Source organism: Archocentrus centrarchus, unplaced genomic scaffold, assembly GCF_007364275.1.
Source record: "Archocentrus centrarchus isolate MPI-CPG fArcCen1 unplaced genomic scaffold, fArcCen1 scaffold_43_ctg1, whole genome shotgun sequence".
NCBI classification, from domain to species: domain Eukaryota; kingdom Metazoa; phylum Chordata; class Actinopteri; order Cichliformes; family Cichlidae; genus Archocentrus; species Archocentrus centrarchus.
Window position 1 is genome coordinate 885,492 of NW_022060269.1, and position 17,027 is coordinate 902,518.

A 17,027-nucleotide genomic window follows, 5' to 3' on the forward strand; every position below is an offset into this window, starting at 1 on the left:
CTGTTGCACATGCCACTTTATTCATCCTGCTAAACTGTTGCACAATATTGTATTACTACTGTTGCCTGCATGATTATTTTTATATTTTTTAACTTAATTTTTGGAACATCTGTAGGTCTGCAACCCAAATTTCACTGCACTGCATAATATATGCATGGCAGTGACAATAAACATATATTCTATTCTACTCAGAGCCAAACAACCAGTGACTTTGCACTTTCAGCTAGAGGTTTAAGGGTACCACATGAAGACTTAATGTAGAAAAAAAAGCTATACTGCTAAAAACCTAGCAGCATATCAGAGGCATTCAATTAGGACTGCACAATAATATAAGTAACACGGTAGTGGCAAACAAAGACCAGCTGGAGTGGGAATCAGTTTCTTGTTTTGACCATACTCTACAACTGAACATAAATGACAGATTAACAGCAGATGCCATCAGTAAGTTCTTTGGTGCATCTACAAGACTAAGCCACTTTCACCATTGTGGCACTAATGAAAAAGCAGGCGTAACAAGAGATGCACACAAAAACCTCCAAAACACACTGGAACTGTCAGCGACATGTTCCAGCACATCCACCAACAGTGACAGGACTAAGATACCAGGACTTTGGAGCAGTCGGATAAAAACCGGTACACAACTGAGCGTATGCTCCCTCAAAAGGGCTACCTCTGCTTTCTCCGGCAGTAAGATGAGCTGGAGCACTACAGGATGGAAAGTTGCATTCCACCTAAAAAAGATCTACTTCAGCGATGGCACAGGCAGGAACAGTCTGCATCCCAGAACAATGCCAGCTTGCAACATCTATTTCTATTTTTTTTCTATTGCTTGAGGTACTCTCAATAGCTATAGTCTTTCACTCAGAGATGTTGGGTGAGTGGCTGAGTAAATACTTTGAACAGTATGCTGTTGCAGACAAGCACCATAACTCTGTTGATCTTGGCCTGATGGGTTTTTGTGGGGCAATTATTTTGAAGGTTGAGGATTTTTTTTATTTAAGATTTTAACCATCATCAAGGCGGTTTATTTTCAGAATGCATGAACAAAATAATTTATTTCAAATATTTTTTTTATTTTTAAAGTAAACCTGATTCTTAAAGCATGTGACTAACAGATTTGAATGGCAAATACACGGAATAGTTATTCAGACAATGTTTATGTCAATCAAATTGCCCTCAATTTAGAATAATTACAGTAATTTCTTACTTTTAGACTAGTCGATCTTTTTTCTCACGGACTACAAGTCACCAGGATCATCCTTAAACTAGACCAGCAGCTGTACACACTATCAGTTACGACGGGTTTGTGCTGCATCCTGATGTTGGAGCTACAAAAACTGTGTTCTGAACATTTTTGCAACCTCTCAATACTGAATACCAGCCAGTAATAAAGGACGGTGCTGTCGGTTTAATGTCTTGACCAGTTCACATAATGGCATGCTGCTGTTCCACGTGAGGCAACAAATGGATGTCCGCCTGCAACCAAAGCTAAACTTTTCCCTGCGGTTTCTAGCATCAAACTCAAACATGGATTCACCGAGGCGGTAAAACGCCACTGGATGCATACAAGTGTTCCCTTAAACGCGTAAGGATATGAGACGAGCCTCAGTCGGCGGCTAACGTCTACTTGCACGGAATCCGTTTAAATATCTGGAGCTTCGGTGGTTTGCTAGCGAAGAAAAACGCCCGCCTCCATGTTGCCTGTAACACCACGATTGTAATTTGCAGCCTGCTACCACAGACAAGCGCACACTGCGACAGCCTGAATTTCACACACAAATTCAATCAAGAATCATTGCACGCTGAATAAAGTCAATGTGTTCAGTCTGTTTTCAAGCGCCAAAGATGACCAGTGGGGTTCACACGGTTTGTCCATTGTGCATGCACACGACGTGCGCCCCTTGCGCTGCACTAGCTTAATAATGGACGAATGCTAATATTATTTTCAGACTAGTTGGTTTTACTCGAACTAAACTCAACAGAAATTTGAAATTCAGAACAGCATGAGCACGGAGACTTGCCAGCACGGTCTGCCTCCTGCAACGAAAGGGCAACATGGCTGGCGTGTTTTGCCTCAGCAAGCTAGCGAACACGAGCCTTACCTTTGAGGAGAAAGCTTCAGAGCGCTTTTACGGGTTAATGGCAGGCCCGAGGGAGAACACTGATTCAGCCGTCTCCTACAGCCGAGTAAAAAACTGGAGGCACGCCAGTGGCTACAAAAAAACTATCCGCGGGCTTAGCAGCGTGCTTTAGAGCGATGTTTCTGAATGTGCTTTACTGATGAATCACACAATAACCTCTGCCGCGCTGCTAACAATCCGCACGACCACCTTCTGCCCGCCAACAGCCACCGGATGTTACGTCAGTAGGTAGCGTTACATGCAGGACATTGTGGGACTCTTTTATAACGTTTATGCTTAGAACAGTGGGACAGTGGATTAAATCACAATTTAATGTTGCCTACTTTCAGAAAGCTAAACTATTGGTAAACACAGGTGTCAAACAAGTGGCCACCCCCAGGGCAGAAAAATGTGGAAATCATAAAAACTGCAGTTCCTGTCAAAAAGTGAGTCCCCATAACCCTCAGCTTTATAAAATGCCCAACTTTACTGCAGCCAGATGCAAAAAATGTTTTGGCCTCTATGGATAGTCTCCCCCTTCATAACAACTCCTTCATCTACCTGGCACTTTCTTAGGCAGGTGCTCCAACACAGTCAGGTGTTGGAACTTTGTGTCCTAGGCCTCACTGCCACTAACTGGAGTCACTTAACTGGACCTCTCCACCATGTTTCTGATTGGTTTTAGAGAATTTTAATGGATTTATCTGACAAACAATAGGCTTGCTGTCTGACACAGTATGTAAATGTTAAGCAGTTATCTGTGTCTGTGCAAGCAACCTAGCATTAACTTAACAGTTCATTCTATCATCCAAGTATGGTAACTGCTTCGTCTAAATATATTTAACCTCCTGAGATCTGAGCTCCTGCATTTTTAATTTCTCCTGGATATTTGTGATTAGATGGACCTGATATGTATATAAACTAAGCTGCCTCTTTGAACAGGAAGTTGTATTTTGTTACATGGTTGTTACATAATTTTCTGGAAAAAAAATATCCTCAGATGTGGACAATGGGATTATTTTATAGCATAACACAACAAAAACAACATGACTTAACAAAGTATAAAACACTATTGAGCAGAATGAAGTATAAGGTGCAGCAATGCCAAAATGTAATATCCGCATATGTGGACGCAGGGTCTCAGGAGATTAAGATAATCATTTCCTAGACCTGATGTTTGCCTTTTTAGATTCTTCACATCAGGTGGAAGGGACAGTGTAGGCACAGCACTGATCTGTTGTACACTAGTTTTTATTTCATGTCTGACTTGAGGAAGCAGGGTCTGTTTCATCAAGATATAATGTTTTAATATGTAGTATATTGTGTAATTTTCCTTTGAATTTAATGTACTTTTGCTTAATGAGGCCAGCGAGGATGGAATTTTGTGCCTTTTGTACATGATTATATTATTAATCATATAGCACCACCAAATGGTGACATTTTTGAGACATCTAGCATATGGAAGCTGTTGACATGCTGTGTGGCTTTTTGCAAAGTTTAAATGAAATGAATCAAAGATTCCTTGTAGATTCTGAGTTCCCCTGCGTCATGAAACGCTCTGTAGCAGGCAGGATATGGACCCAAATGCAGAATTTGGGCAACAGAACTTGAACTTAAACTCAGCTTTTATTACTGGTAACTCACATAAAGCAGAAACTAAAAAACACGAGACACAGACTCAAACATTCAAACTTGACACAGAAAAAAAAGGTAAACAAACACAGAGACAAGACTGACTTCCCACAGAAGCCACTAAAGGAAAGAACACCGAGGTGAAACTAGGACAGAATAGACACAAATGGGAACTCACTAACCTAACATCATCTAAAGAAGAACTAAAAACTAGGAGCATAGATAACAAAACTCAGAAGCACTAGGAAATAATACCAAATCCAAAGGACTAAATAATATATACCTTGAATATGAATCACTTCGCAAACCCAAAACTCAAAACCAACCATGACGCCCTAGGTGTCATACAATCATTGCCTACACAGTCTTTGCCTGTGTAGGCAATGACTGAGTGTTGGAAAACACACTCTACTCAAAGGCATGTTTAAAATGTCCTCAATTCTTTGTTGATATAGAGTAACCTATTTTGTCATTTGTAGTAAATATTTAATCTAATGACACTACATTACAAAATAATGTATTTGTTCAAAAAGTACTTAAGCCCTGCCATCAGGATTTTTTTAAAACGTTTTTTTGATCAGTAAAATTAACCTGTTCTTTCCCCATCTCTGGCTTTACTTTACTTTACTAAGTCTTCCTGTATCTGGGTGCAGAACTGAAGTCCATCGTTTGATTGTTGGGTTTTCTCTCTATTATACTTTACAATATAAAGCACCTTGAGGAGGCTGTTGTTGTGATTTGGCGCTTTATAAATTGAATTAAAATGAACTGAATTGGATTGGATTAAATTGAATTAAGATTGGCTGGTACAAAAAAAGAAGACCCTGTTTTGACTGTTGGGTTTTCTCTGTATTATAGTCTTTACCTACAATATAAAGCGCCTTGAGGTGACTGTTTGTTGTGATTTGGCGCTATATAAATAAAATTGAACTGAATTAAATTGAATTGAAATGACTGAAACCCTTCAAATAAACCATTGCTCTGGTTTGTAAAACTGCAGTGGTTTGAATAATATCTATCTAATAGACTTCAATTTGTGTATGTAAATGGGGAGTCTTCTTCACAGACTAGAGTTGGTTATGGAGTTCCACAGGGTTCTGTGTTTGGACCAATTCTATTTACATTATACATGCTTCTCTTAGGCAGTATTATTAGAAGGCATTGCATACATTGCCATTGCTATGCAGATGATACCCAGCTCAGCCGACAAGAGCCAGCTAAACAACAACAGCTGGTTACAAGCTAACATTATGCTAGCTAATGTTGGGCTCCAGTATCCTATAAATCACACTTTCTCTCTGATAAACAGTTTGATTACATTCTCACATTGTATGAGAGTTTATTCACAAAGCATTAGAGTCCAAAACAGTTGCATCCCCTTCAAAGACAGTTTCACTAACACTGGCTAACAAAGCAGCTAACAGAAGAAACTGCATTTTCTGGTACAATTCTGTAAGCTTCATTTTTCAAGCCCTGAGGTTGCCACTTGGCTGGCACTAAGACAAAACAATGGAATAACATTTATTTCTGTAATTCCATCATTACTTGGAGGAGGATTTCTCTGAATGTTTTCTTTCACTTTACATGTCTGCATGTTTCTCCCAGACAGTGCACCAGATATTGGAGACGTCAAAGAACCCAGGAGCTCTGTCTGTTCTGCAGGTAAAAGGATGAAAGTAAAGGTCTATCAGTTTTCTGTGTGAGTGGTAACTCTACCACTCTCAACTGCAAACAGCTCAACAAATAGCAAATGCACAAGCAGGTTCTCTGGAGTTTGACACAGTCTTTCTGTGGGCTAAAGGCACACTGGCTATTTTTATTAATCAGATAGTAGATCTGTTGCTGAAGTTATTTACTGTTGTGATGAGTCTTTTTTACTGATAAAAAGAACTATAACGTTTGAACTGTATCATAATTTTATTCAGTTCAACGGTTATAGTGGGCAGACCTTTCCCCCTACACACAGCCATTGTACCAGGAGCTAACAGATAGTTTGTGTACCAAACTGCACAGAAATTGTGTGTTTGTGATATTTGTTGAGCTGTTTGAAACTGAACATTTGAAATCACCTGCCACTTTACAAAAAGTGACTCCATTTATGCTCATTCCCCTTATTGCCAGCTTGATGACTAGATGCTAAAGATAAATACTGTAAAGCCACTTGAGTGTGTTTTGCTTGCATGAAGGTATGGCGCAGATGAGAAGGAAAAACTAAAGGTGCCATTTGGGACCATTCTGACCCAATTTAACTCGTGGGTGCTGGCTAAACCGAAAATTACAGTGTGGTACATTTTACAGGAGGAGTGCTGGGCAGACTGCATGATCACTATTAGGTTAGGTAGGACAGCAGTCAGCATGAATTTAAGCTGATGATGCTCTTCACTTGCCAAATTCTACCTTCATACTAGCTTTATACGGGCTTGGAAAGCAGTCACGTAAAAATTGCTTACATATTATAAAAATCAGTTTGCTAAACCTCAGAGCCACAGCAGCACATGTCAGCTAATGATAAATGCAGTGGTTCTTATACAGTGGCTTGCAAAAGTATTCATAGCCCTTGAACTTTTCCATATTTTGTCACATTACAACCACAAACATTATTATATTTCACTGGAATGTAATGTGAAAGACCAACACAAAGTGGTATACAATTGTGAAGTGGAAAGAAAATTATAAATGATTCAAAACATTTTTTAGAAATAAAAAACTGAGTGCGGTGTGTAAAAGTATTCAGCCCCCTTTTCTCTGATTGCAACCAGTTGCATTCAGAAGTTGCCTGATGACTGCTAATGACTAAAAAGAGTCCACCTGTGTGTAATCTAACCTCAGTACAAATACAGCTGCTCCGTGACAGCCTCAGAGGTTGGTTTAGAGAATATTGGGGAGTAAACAGCATCATGAAGTCCAAAGAACACAGCAGACAGGTCAGGAATAAGTTTGTGGAGAAGTTTAAAGGAGGCTTAGGCTATAAAAAGATTTCCCAAGCTTTGAACATCTCACGGAGCACTGTTCAATCCATTATCTGGAAATGGAAAGAGTACGGCACAACTGTAAACCTACCAAGACAAGGCCGTCCACCAGCTGAATTTCCTGAAGGAGAGAAGGTTTTGTTTTGCAGAGCATATTCACAAATCCATCAGGGATAGTTGGGATATGCAAGAGGGGGCTCTTAATTCCGTCTTCACAAAACTGTAGGCATCACGAAGCACCAACTGTGATGAGAGTAAATTTAAACTTCTGTTTGTGATTGATTGATCAACTTAACACTGACTTCTGTGTGATGGTGACTGTTCTATAAGTGAGTTGATATTTGTGTGTGAACTCTTATACCTTATGAAGGAGAATCTTCTCCCATCTGCTCACCACTGGAGCACCACCCAGCCAGCAGCCCAGAGAGTGAGCTGCCATGGTGGACCTCATGACCCCGTTCATCTTCATACTACAGCTCTCTTGTTGACTTTAATGCTAATACTAATTACATCAGAAAATGACAACTAATGGTTATTCAAAGTATTTATAAAAGTGCTGATGTTTAAGACTTGCTAATGAAAACTTATACAATTTCCCCACCTAGTGACCAAACAATAAAAGTGCAGATTTTGTGGCAAAAGTAAAAAAAAAAAAAAAAAAACTAAAAAAATAATAATAGCAATACAAAAAAGTGATCTTGGGATTAACATGAAGTATTAAAACAACAACAACAAATAAAAAACAAAAGAACAAAAAATTAAACAAAAACAGATTAATTAAAACACACACACACACACACACACACACACACTATGTAAGGATGAGGTCTCAGGTTTTCTAGTGTTCTCTAAAATATCAGTGGAGTTTCTTCATTTAAAATTTTGACTGTTGGAACATAAAACAGATCCCAGACCAGTTAAGAGGTCGGGACAGTAGAGCCTTACTAACCATCAGTATAATTTAAAATATTTTGTTCCACAAGAGAGGAAAATGAAATAATAAACTATGTGAATCTGAACCTTGTCTTATGGTACAGCAGCTTGGTCCCGGTCCTGTCACTGCACTATAGCAGTCAAGCACAAATTCTTTCATCCAGGACTTCAAATAAATATTGATGTTTATATTGGATTGTATGTACATGCAGTACAAGTCAAAGGTTTGGACATATATATATATATATATATATATATATATATATATATATATATATATATATATATATATATATATATATATATATATATATAAGTGTGGACAGCCATCATTTCATTTTCGCTCTTTTTCTTGTTCCTCGCATTTTGTGCCTGCAGTGTCGGTATTAACCACCAGATGTCACTTGGTAGCCAGCTACGCCTCGGATAACTCATCCAAGCCGACTGGTAGGTACCACAGGCAGCTACAGTGATCTCATCATCACCACTTCTACAGATCACAAATACACAACAGCTTTTTACTTTGGTGTGAGCAGATCTGCAGTGACACAGAGCAGGGGATGTGTGGGAAGCTCTTGTCTGAGGTAATAAAGTCAGAGAGAATGCTGAACACTAAATAACTGCAGGAACTCTTGAACACCGCAGACTGCTGGTGTGTAAGAGCACTAGAGGATCAGCAGGGGATTTCATCACTATAAAAGACCGTGAATAAAGTAACATAATACTTCTCTAAATGGTGTGGAAATGCATAAATATAATTTCATTTGGCAAACACAATATGATATAATTTGAAATATGTAACCTTGTTACAGAAGTAACAGTTTATTTATTTTTATCTTCCAAGCAGGAGAGACACAAACAAACAAACACACAGTTAAAACAGAGTCTGCATTTTTAAACGTGGAGCCTTTTTATTGTTTTCTGTTATAAAGTAACCTACACATGATGTGTGAGACAGCCTACGTATTAAATGTTACCTAAGTTATTTGTTCTTTACTTATTAAAATAACTCTTTTATGCATTTACAATACACATCTTTTCATTAGAAATAAATATATTAAAATATACATCTGTTTTCTGTCTACAATTCCTGACAACCTAATGTTAACTACATTATTCTAATATTTTTACATCTAATGTTGTTAGGTTATTTTATTATGTAAATTTAGGCAGTAAATATTTAACTTTGTCAATTTTTAAAAGTCCTGTTAAATCATAATTTACAATTTTATATTTTTAAAACAAAAAATGTATTAAATGTATTAGATAATAAAACAGAATGAATGTGTTTTAATATTTTCTTTTGTGTATAACATAAACTTTAATGTTTTCTATATAAACCAGATTTTGGAATTCTGATGATTTTTAGGGCAGTGACATCACACACACACACACACACACACACACACACACACACACACACACACACACACACACACACACACACACACACACACACACACACAAACTATTACATATGCTTGTACAAATATTGAAACTTTTAAATAAATATTTAAGGGCTTTAAAAGTATTTCAGCAGTTTAGTTAGATTCTAGTTTTCTGCTGTTTAAATAGACATTAAAGCAACATTAAGATGACCCCATCTGTTAAATATGATATGAAAGTACACACATATAAAATAATTACAATTACGTATAATAATCCTGTTCATTGTGTTTATATGTTTATTATGTATAAAAATTAAAACAGTATTCAACATTATTATGCATGTTTTAGATTATGCCCATTTTCCATTTTACCTAATTAATTCAATTTAAAGGGAGTCATTTGATGTAATATTATTTTCAGGCAGCAGAGGGCGCAGTGCTGCAGTCCAGCCTTTGAGGTCAGCAGTCAGTGCAGGCAGATTTTTCTGATGAAAGGAGGATCGTTATTAGATCTTCTGTTTATATCAAAGCAGAAAAAACACTTCAAACAAACAAACAAACAAACAAACAAACAAACAAACAAACAAACAAACAAACAAACAAACAAACAAACAAACAAACAAACAAACAAACGTCTTTCACCTGCCACCTTGTCTGTGTGAAAGGAATGCAGACAGTTAGCAAAGGGCCCATCTGTGCCTCCTGCGTGGTCTTACCCACAGACAGGGCAGCTTTCTCACAGTCTGAATCTCCTGGCAGAGTTTGGAGTTCAGGAGTGAAAACAGCTGAATACAAGATACTGTGGGTAACTATTAAATAGGGCCTGTTTAATAAGCTGCTTAGTCCGTCTGTCCGTCCGTCTTCTGCTGCTAACCTTATTCAGGGTCACAGGGGGCTGAAGCTGAGAGGCAGGGTACACCTGGACAGGTCACCAGCCTGTCACAGGGCTAACACAGAGAGACAGACAACCATTCACACTCACACCTTTGGGAAATTTAGAATCAGCAGTTAACCTAACCCCACAAACTGCATGTTTTTGGACTGTGGGAGGAAACTGGAGTACCTGCAGAGAACCCACACAGACACGGGGAGAACATGCAGACTCCACACAGAAAGGTCCCAGCCAGTGCTAATCACTGTGCTGCCCCCTATGCTACTTAGTTTGTTTTATTTAGTTAGTTTTTCAGTTTTATTTCAATTAAAATGTATTTATATAGTGCCAAATCACAACAGTCACCTCAAGGCGTTTTATATTGTAAGGTAAAGCCCACATAATTAATATCATAATGGTAAAAGTATACCATAAGCCCAGGTTTCGTGCTACCACCACACTTCAGTATATAAACAGTGTCTGCTTTTCTTCAGACACAGTGCTTGGAATTCTTCCAGGTTTCCCCCTTGGAACAGATTCCCTTTCTCATGCTGTGGAAATCCCTTAAATGCCATCTGACACCAGGCTGAGTGAGCTCCAGTGAAGACACACGTCAGGGGTTATTTAAGCAAACAGGAAGCACCTATAACCATAATTTGGAATATCACAGCAAAAAGTATGAATTTTAGAAACAGATTTGTTTCTGATTTTTAATAAATGTGCACGTTTCTAAACATCTGTAGTTATGGGTTATTGGACACAGCTAATGTAGAAAAATGTCAGTTTAAACTAAATATACACCATAACACTGTACTATAATTCATATGATTTTTCTCTGTGCTTGAAATAAAATAATTTAAAAAATGATGTCTTGTGAAGTCTCTCTCTCTCACACACACTCACACACACACACTGACACACACACACACACACACACACACACACACACACACACACACACACACACACACACACACACACACACACACACACACACACACGCAATAATCATTCTCACTCGGTTGAACATAAGCACCATCTGAAGGAATGATCAATATTAGTGATCAGTTAAACATCAGCTGCACCATCAGCACACCTCAGTACCTAACATGCTGTGTGAGTGTGTGAGATGGAGGGAGTTGATACTGACTGGTGCAATAGTCTATATGAAATCAGTCTCAATAACAAACACTGTGAAATTCTTGAACACTGACCCTGCAGCTGGATGCAGAGGATTACAGGGGAACAGCTGAAGGACCCGTTAGTTTGGTCATCAAACCTGTGAGACTACAGCATGGAGTCCTTACAGTTTAACCTGCTCTAACCCCTCAGTCCCCCTTTAGAGCACCGCAGGCTCCGCAGTGAAGTCAAAAACCCAGCTGAGGAGCAAACCAGTGAAGCACGGAGGACGGGTGGAACGTGGACAAATAACAGACTGGTGAACACAACCAGACAATCACAAAGGAGGGAAAACGAAATGAAATGTAAGATTTATTGAGCTTTATTGTTGCAGTTAATGAATAAATTGCTCCAAAGCTGCTTAAATCCTTTGAAACCAAATATTTTGGAACACTGGTACGTGAAAAAGCTTCATCCTGATCCAAGCTGGAAACACGCTCCAGCTGTGAATGACTTGATACCGTCTTTAAAATAATAATAATAATAATAAAAAATAACAGGACTTCTACTCTCCAGTTCATATTTCTATTAACATTTTACATCTTGGCATTTTGAGCTGCCTGTTTTTCTAGACCAGTCTACATTTTTTACATTTGAAATTGTAAATCCCAATAAAAATATTAAATGTGGCTCTTTCAAAATAGTGTAATCGCTGCAAGAGAAGATACAATACGTATAGATTGGCAAGAGCAGAGATCAAAGAGGAGAAGAGAGCAGAAACACGGGAGATACACGTGAAGATGAGAACACAGCAAGCGATGGGAGGATGAGAGATTTTCATCAGTGGCAAGCAGGCATCTCATTTTTCCTCCCGACCTCACAATGACCTGAGAGTCGATGGAGAGCGATGCAGGAGGAAGACAGATAAGCGCAGAGCGCTTCGCCGTATTGGAGAGACACACAGAGAGCATGAACACACTTACACACATGCATACCGAGCTGGTTATTGTTGTCTTTTTTCTCCCCAGTTTCCAATCTAGCAAACACACTCATTGCTTTCAGGATGGAGAAGAAAGGAAGAGCCCAACAGTGTGTGTCTGTCCTTCAGGTTACCATGACAACACGTGTGCCACCATGTGTTTAGCCCTAGGAGACGGTGTTTGTGTTTGTGTGTGACTTACTCCAATTCTTGTTCATATTTCTATCCTTGCTGAAAGGGAGGTGAGGTCATTAAAAGGTTAAGGAGAGCAAAAGCAAATCAGACAGTTTTTTTTCTTACACACTGAGTTGTGTTTATCCTCTGAGTAATCAAAGGTGACAACCCTAACCCTAAATAGCTCCATTTCCTGTTGCCTACATTGTGGATGTGTGACTTCACACCTAAACAAAAAAAGTAAGTGCAGTCAGGGGTTAAAGGGGGATTAGGCAGGTGTGGGAACCTTAAGATTGGTTGTAGTGGTGCAGCGTGGGGAAAAGATCACTGAGAAATAAGTCATAATAATCACTATTGTAAACACAAGGTCCAGCCTGTGATCAGCTGACCTGAGCTGCTGCCCTGTGGATTTAACCAACCAAATTCAATGAGATATGAGCAGATGTTACATGAGCAGCGATCATGACTGATTTCCCACCTAGACGACGTAAAGTGAATATAAAGGGGGGACACAGTGAGTGAATCTAATCAGCTACACATGATGTCTGCCACCCTTGATGGTCATCACTGCAGCTCTGCACCAGTGCAACATAGTGCATCACTGTACACTTCACTATACTACTGCCAAACAACTGTAGCCTGCACTAAACTGCCTGATATATTCATGCAACATCTGAATAACCCAAAGTTCGTATACATCAATTTGTTCTTCAGGATGTTTCACAATATGAAAAAAAAACCCTTCACATCTTGTCTTCCATCTTTCTCCATCTCTGAGTGAAGTTATCTCACCTTCTTTTCTCTCCCTGGAAGATACAGCAGCTGTACCTTTAGCTGGCAGATGCTGCTGGACATCGGAGCAGATGATCTGGAACTGGCACTCTGAATATAGTCTGAGTATAGTGCTATGAATGATGCATCTCTTCATGTACAATAGGCACCCTCTGCTCCCTCCATTTAGGTTCTAATGTTGAAGGTACACAGAGACAGGCATTAATGACTCTCCTCAAGTGTTTTAAACCTAAATTAACAAGTAGAAGGTAGAAAAATGTGTGTTAAAATGTAGGAAGTAAAAGTAAGAAGTTGTCAAAAAAACTCAAGTAGAGTACAGATACCTGCAAATTCTACTTAAGCAACAAAGTACTAGAGGTGGGAAGTACTTTGTTACTTTACAGCAATAACCTCTGACCATTTTGCAGGTTTCTTGCCTTTTCAGTTACACATGTGTTATATCACCATGTGCTGCACAATGTTTTCACTGTATGAGTACAGCAAACAAAATGTTTCACTGGTTTTAGCCTATTTAGTAAAAAGGTGTAAAACTGTTATAACACAGTTATTCATCAGCAGACACATTAATTCTTCGTTAAGTGCTCTCAGGGTCGTCCTCATCGGCAGACTTTAGTTTAGCTTAGTTCTTGCACTGAAGTCATTTTTGATGTTAGTGACTGATGTGAGGCTACAGACTGCATACCTCAATCCACACATTACATCCAATCTGTCACACTACAGCCCGATCCAAGGGGGGGGTGGGCAGCTAATCTCTGCACAGGCAGACCAGTTAGTTAGTTGCTTCACCACTTTGGCTCTCTGATACACGTCATAAACTGTTCAATTTTTATTTGTTTATTCATCTCAAAACACTTTACACTGTAAGGTAAAGACCCTTCAGTATTACAGCAAGAGCTCCAACAATTAGATGATCCCCTATGAGCGAGCACTTGGCAATAGTGGGAAGGAAGAAGAGGAAGAGAGCTTGGGCAGAAACAGGCTCAGGGAGGGGCAGCAATCTGCCGCAACCAGCTGGGCAGTAGGAGAAAGAGGAGAAAGAAAAGAGGAGCATGAGAGACCATGAACAAATGAAAGAGCCTCTTCTCTCCAAAAAGAACATGGCACCATGGCTTAGGTTTGCAGTTTGGACAGACAAGACTGAAGTGGAGATGTTTGGCCATAATGCACTGCATCATGTTTGGTGAAACCCATGCACAGCTTATCAGAACAGCAAACGCACAACTCATACCAGCTGCAAACATGGTGGCAATTTGGGCTTTTGTAGCCATGAATTGTATAGCAAAGTAGAGTCATTGCGAGGTCATCTGTCCAACAGCTAAAGCTGAGCCAATATTGGGTCATGCAACAGGACAATAATCCCAAGTCCAGCAGTAAATCTATAACAGAATGTCTGAAAATGAAAAGCTTCAAGGTGCACTGGCCCAGTCACAGTCCGGACCTCTACACGCATCTAATGCTATGGCAGGATCCTTAAGAGGTCTGTGCATAAACGCCCACAAACCTCAATGAACTGAAAGCAGAGTGATCCCAAATTCCCCCACAGCAATATGAGAAACTGATAAAATCATGCAGAAAAAGAATACTTCAAATTATTGCTGCTAAACACGATATTAAATCATTGGCTGTATGCTTTTTTCACATGACTGTATATGACCTACCCAAATGGAAACCACATGACAGAAGACCTGTGTGGGTAAAATGCTCAGAAGAGAGTTGATTTCTTCTAGTTTCTGAAACTAGAAGAAACTGAACATGCCCGTTTAGCATAAGGCTACATTTCAAAAACTTTACCCTTTATGTCTTGCTAGTGACCTGGTGGATGTTAAGAGGTTAATCTGAAAGAACCCAGTGTACGATAGCTTTCTGCACTCCTTCTCTTTCTATTACGCACACCTCTCCCTCCACAGTCACTCACTGAGCCAGAGCAACCAGAAGGTGCTCATTTGGTGTATCTGCACACTCACACGCACACTCCTTAATGCATGGCAGCATGCTGTGTCGCTTATCCCTAGGGTGTGTGTGTGTGTGTGTGTGTGTGTGTGTGTGTGTGTGTGTGTGTGTGTGTGTGATGGAGAATAGGAAGAGAGTCATTGCCCTGCTCATGAACCCACTAGGCTTCTGCCCTCTTCCATCTCCTTCCTGGGTCTGACATACGCAGTGCAGTGATGGCAACCCTGAAACCTTTCCTGTCCGTCTTCATTTCCAAAACATCCAAATAAACTAAAGGAGTTTACAGAATTAATGTGAATATCAGCCCTGTAGGGGTGTGTGTGCACACCTCTCCTCTCCATCCCCTTCTTGTGTTGGTGCCAATGTGAAGCTGTCCTCATAAATTTGAAAATGTTAATATAGATCAGTCTATATGGCAGAACAACTTTAAACACACAAACTGGCTCATTTACTGCAGTCAGAGCCATTCTCCACACATCCTGCTGTTCAGCTTGTTGTTTTGCACCTGTCCAAAACCTTTATTGGTACATCAGTAAAATTGTTGCAAAGCTGTAAGAAGGTTCACTTTTGGAGTTCCTAATTCATAAGAAATGGGAGAACAGCTTAATAAAAACAAAAATTACATATTTGGTTTGCCTAGGGTTAAAGTTATGGTTAAGGTTGGGGTCATCATTGATGATGACTTAGACCTCACAGGGTTAAACTTGGCTAGCAATTAACCAGACTACCAATGGGAGTGAAGGATACAACTGAGTGACATATTATGAAGTGCTAAATGCATACAAGTTAGTGGAGTTAGTGGAATGTCCACTAGCAACCACCTGCCTCCCATAAAACAATTAATAAATCACTTTATATGCAGATGGAGCTCTATGGAAGCCACACACAGAACCTACAATTTAAATGGCTTTTCATTTTCTAAGTGTCTAAATTGGGTAAACGTACTCATATGCTTACTCACGCCAATAAGCTACCACACATGTTAGGACCACAGGAAGAAGCTGCAATACTTGCAGGAAACTGATGCATCCATCCAGAATCTCTCTGTGCTGTAGAAGGTCCTCAACCCATCAGCAGGACCGGGATCTGCTCCTTTGTACAAGGAGGAACAGGATGAGCACTGCAGAGCTACAAAATGACCTCCAGCAGCCACTGGTGTGAATGTCTCTGACCAAACAATCAGAAACAGACTTCATGAGGGTGGCCTGAGCGCCCGATGTCCTCTAGTGGGCCCCGTGCTCACTGCCTGGCACCGTGGAGCCTGGTTGGCATTTGCCATAGAATACCAGAACTGGCAGGTCCACCACTGGAGCCCTGTGCTTTTCACAGATGAGAGCAGGTTCACCCTGAGCACATGTGAGAGAAGTGAAAGGGTCTGCAGAAGCTGTGGAGAACGTTATGCTGCCTGTAACAACATTCAGCATGATGGGTTTGTTAGTGGTCAGTGATGTCTGGAGAGGCATATCCATGCAGGGAAGCACAGAACTCTACAGGCAACGACACCCTGACTGCCATCAGGATAAAATCCTTGGAGCCCTGTCAGACCCTACGCTGGTGCAGTGGGTCCTGGGTTCCTCCTGGTACACAGAACAATGCCCAGCATCATGTGGTGAGAGTATGCAGGCAGTTCCTGGGGTGGCTCTGGCTCAGGAGGCCAAAACGAGACTTGGTCCTCAGAGTGTCATTGTGTGCATGAATGTTAGAAAGCTCTCTGATATAGGTATGCTAAGAATACAAGCATTGCTTGTATGGATATTTGTGTGAGAATGGGTGAATGAGACATGTTGTATAAAGGCCTCTGAGTGTTCATGTAGAGTAGAAAAGTGCTGTATCAGAACCATTTTCCATTTCTGGAGGATGAAGGGATTGATACCACCGACTGGCCCCCACACTGGTCTGACCTAAATCCAGTAGGACACTTCAGGGACATTATGATGCAATCCATCTGACTGATGCCGCCAAGTTGCACCTCAGACAGTCCAGGAGCTCAGTGATGCTCTGGTCCAGGTCTGGGAGGAGATCCCTCAGGACATTAGGAGTCCCGATGTTATCAGGCATGCATACAAGCACGTGGGGCCATACAAACTACTGAGGACCATT

The 17,027-nt window shown here is 40.1% G+C and overlaps 1 protein-coding gene across 1 annotated transcript in view; it reads right to left on the minus strand.

Annotated features, from left to right (window-relative positions):
- LOC115777084 (M-phase phosphoprotein 8-like) overlaps positions 1 to 17,027 on the minus strand; it is a 42,566-nt gene that overhangs the window by 10,199 nt on the left and 15,340 nt on the right. The window lies entirely within an intron of this gene.